The sequence below is a fragment of the Myotis davidii genome, unplaced genomic scaffold (genome assembly GCF_000327345.1).
Source record: "Myotis davidii unplaced genomic scaffold, ASM32734v1 scaffold394, whole genome shotgun sequence".
Classification (NCBI taxonomy): domain Eukaryota; kingdom Metazoa; phylum Chordata; class Mammalia; order Chiroptera; family Vespertilionidae; genus Myotis; species Myotis davidii.
Genome location: NW_006287548.1, coordinates 2,285,445 through 2,289,673, shown reverse-complemented (window position 1 = coordinate 2,289,673; position 4,229 = coordinate 2,285,445).

Genomic DNA, 4,229 nt, shown 5'->3' with positions numbered 1-4,229 from the left:
GATTTTTTTTAAAGCAGACTGCTGTGTGCTCTCCTGTGGTTGCACAGCCCAGCGTCACAGCGCTGTCATTGTAGACCCCGCTCTTTCCTTCGGTCTTTTTCCAGACAGTTTTTTATAGTTGAAAACAACCAGCAAGCCTTTGATGACCTTGACCAAGGGGACTTTATTTTAAAGCTGTCAGGTCCGAGTAACTGACCACAGATGACTGAATTTGCATTCTTCTGCATAAGTATTTTCTTTAGAAACAGCCTACACCACCTAAGAAACTACCTATCATGTGCATTCTCTCAGAGGGGAGACCACAAGCCCTCCAGATGCTGAGACCCAAGGAAACACCTCGCTGCCTTAACTGTCCCTTCTGGCACTAACAAGAGCTGTATTTTTTAAAATATATTTTTATTGATTTCAGAGAGGAAGGAAGAGGGAGAGAGAGATAGAAATACCAATGATGAGAGAGAATCATTGATCGGCTGCCTCCTGCATGCCCCCCACTGAGGATTGAGCCCGCAACCCAGGCATGTGCCTTGACCAGAATCGGATCTGGGACCCTTCAAGAGCTGTATTTTGAAAGTGTTGGGGTGAATAAAGGGACTCCCAAAGAACTCATGTGTGTTAAAAACCCAGTGAGGAACAACTGGTGATTTTTATGCAAGCATTAAATAATTCTTAATAAATAAATCTCTTTTTTGCAATCACACACACACACACACACACACACACACACAACTTTGGAGATAGTGAAAGGCAGTTTGTACTGTTGAGAGCTCAGAATTAGAGTTTAATTGGGATAGAAATCCTGCTAATAGCACCTGATGCCTGAAATCTGAGCACTCTACTGTTAGGCTTTCCAGTTCAAGTTTTTGGAGACTGCCTATTAAACACTCCTGGTTGGAAAGTATTTGTATAGAAGCCCATAAGTATTAAGTATTTGCTGTGTTTACCATGCTTAGCTCTTGGTAAGGAATATGGAATAATGTTAAATGCCTCATGTTCTCAAGAAGCTTGAATTTTAAAATAAAAATAAAGAAGAAATGTAAATATTAAAAATAAAAAATAAGAAGCTTGAGTTTTAGGAGCAAAATCAGGCAGGCAGGCAAGCGATTAGGAGCCAGCAGTCCCAGATTGCGAGAGGGATGTCCGTGTGATCGGGCCTAAACTGGCAGTCAGACATCCCCCGGTAGGTCCCAGATTGCGAGAGGGTGCAGGCTGGGCTGAGGGACCCACCCCCCCTTCTGTGCACAAATTTTGTGCACTGGGCCTCTAGTTTATCATAAAATTATAATTTTACACAGAAACGAATAATACCCATCTCCATGTTGGAACTTGTGGGCATACTTTCTCAGTTCAGACTCTAGGAGATTTCCACATGTTTCACTACAGGGAAGCACAGGTAGTGATTAGGAAGAACTAAAACTCTCACCTTTTAGTTTGTACAAACTAAATACTATCAGGCAGCTTAATACTATCAGGAAGGGAAATTTAGATATCATTCATTCATTCAACAAATGTTTATGTGCTTGCCCAGTAAATGCCAGTTATGCATTGGGGGCTCCTATACAATAGTGAATAAGGTGCTTGTCCTTAACCCCCACTTTTGCTGCTGCCAGGTTTCCCTCTACCTCCAATCCTTGCATGTGCTGCCCTTTCTGTCCACCATGCCCTCCCTCCTGCCTGTCCCAGTCATCTGACTCAGCCTGAGGTTTCAGCTCCATTGGACATGATGCTCAGTGGTGGCTTGCCCAATCTGCTCCCACACTCACAGCTCTCTACTCTTCACTTTATGGCTCCCGCCGTGATGGTTATGATAGGGTTGTGCGGTTATTGGACTCACCAAAGTCTCTTCTCTCTAGATTGTAAGCTCTCTGAAGGCAGGGACCACATCTGTTACGCCTACTGTTTCCTAGTATCTAGCAAGGCACATAGTAGGCATTTAATGTAAAATATGTTGAGGATATGAATGAAATCATGCATACATTCTTCCCTCAAGAGCTAGTAGGAGATAGACAAATAAGCACATCAATATCTATATAAATAGCTATGAGTGACGGGCTCTGGGAAACAGAGCCATTTTGCTGAGAGAGAGCTTGGATTTGGGCCAGCTCCCCCATAGAATCAAGCCCAAGGGTGTGCTCCTGGCTTCTCTGCAGAAGGGAGCCCGAGAGAACTCGGACCAGGAGCTATCCCTCCCTGAGTGTCTGACAGATTCAGACAACCAAGCAGAACTACTGCGTCAGCTGGGCTGTCCGAGCTCAGGGCTCAAAATTAATATAGCCCAATGCCCACTTTAGAGGTGGGAAAGCCAAGATGTGCATGACCTTCCCAAGGTCACAGAACAAGAGGCAGAACCGAGAACCCTGGTTCCCCCCAGCTCTGGGACTAGCGCTCTCCCACCTCCTCAGCATGTCCAAGTTCAAGGGCAAAGGAGCATTGGTGGGTTTCAAAACCCTCACAAGCTTTCTTTGAACTCCCACAAGATTTAAAAGCAGTTGGCTGGGAATAGAAATGTAACTGCTCAAGAAGAGGTGAGATGAGGGGGCCGGAGGAGGAAAACAGGGAAGAGAGAAAGCCGGTCCAGAAAGGCCGCCTGCCTGGCTCTGGAGTCAAGCCCACAGGGTGGTTATGTGTGGGGCTTGGCAGTGCAGCCGGGCAGCCAGCGGGCACTCAGGAAGCGGTGCTCAGGTCCCAGCGGAGGCAGTCTGGGCTGCAGGATGGAGATTTATTAGCAGAGCTGTGCTCCAAGCCGCGGCAACCTGGCTCTGCTGCTGATTCCCAGAGGCCTGGGGTGGAGGGAGCAGGGTTTGGGAGTGGGGGAGTGGGGACAGGCTCTTGAGGTCGTTTGAATTGGGCTAGAGGAGCGTTCATACCTGACCACAGCTCTCGGGCCTGCTGTTATGGTGAGGAGCCCAGAACCGAGCACCCAAGTCCCTGGCCCGGGCTATACTTCTCTGCTGGTGCAGGGCTGTGCTGGGTGCCTCTGTGTGCACAAGGGCTGGCCCTCAGGTCAGGGCTTTGCATCTGTGTGCGCCTGCTCAGGCTGGCTCCTCTGCGGAGAGAGGCCCCGCTCACCTGGGGCCAGCGGGCAGGTGGAGTGTGGAGGACAGGCTAGGGCAGCTGAAGGCCTTTCTCTCACAGCACCAGCAGCGGGCCTGCGCGCAGTTGTCCTATGGGGTTTGCAGGCAGGGGACAGAGGGTCAGGCGTCATTCGCTGGATAGGCTGCAAGAATGACTTGGCTCAGGGCTCCCTAGTGGTCTCTCACCCTGGTGTTCAGGCATGTCTTTCCTCCAAGAGCTCCTCTCAAGGTCGCCGAGAAAATGAAGGACTGAGGAGGACCAGCCTTTGCCGGTAGGGAGCAGGCTTTGGGGCTTGGGAATTCTGAGAGATGGGAATTCAAGGGCAAGCAAGCCTCTGCCTCAGTCCTTACACTTCTTAAGATCCTTCCTGTTTTGCTGATGGGAACAGGCATTAAAGGTACCATGACGGTCCTGGCGGGCGTACCTCAGTAGTTGGAACACTGGCTCGAGCACTGAAGGGTCATGGGTTCTATTCCCAGTCAAGGGCACATGTCTGGGTTGCAGGTTTGATTCCTGGCCCGGGCATGTGGGAGAGGCAACCAATTGATGTCTCTCTCTCTCTCCCCCTACCACTCCCTTCCACCCTCCCTAGAAATCAGTGTAAAAAATATCCTCCAATGAGGATTTAAAAAATTGTACAAATTGTGTAGTGCTCAAAGGCACACACATCCCATTAAAAAAAAGCTTCTGTGAAGCCCAGAGGTGGACAGAAGGGAGCTCCGAGGTAGTTAGCATTTCATATTTTGATCATCACCCCCTCATCTCACACCCTATCCCCCGGGGGAAATATTTTCCCCAGCAGTTTTATTTAGCTCAGCCTGGGGTTAGAGGCTGAAGCTTGGGAGAACGGGAACACACTCATCTTTCCATTTCCTCTTCACGCTCCCCTCCCGGGCTCTACCACCGCCACCAGCGTTGCGGGGGCAAAGGCACCGTGGCATCCAGATGGGCCCTGTTTCCTTCAAGGATGGGCCTATTCCAACTTCATTTCACTGCCTCCCCTGAGCATTGAATAAACATTTCCAGAAGGATACAGATAAGGAAAGAAAAAAAAAAGAGAGAGAGAGAGAGAGATCTTATGTAAACACTAGAGGGCTAGAGACCAGGAGATATTATTAGTTTACTAGGGCTTTAAAAATACCCCAAAGCTCAACTAA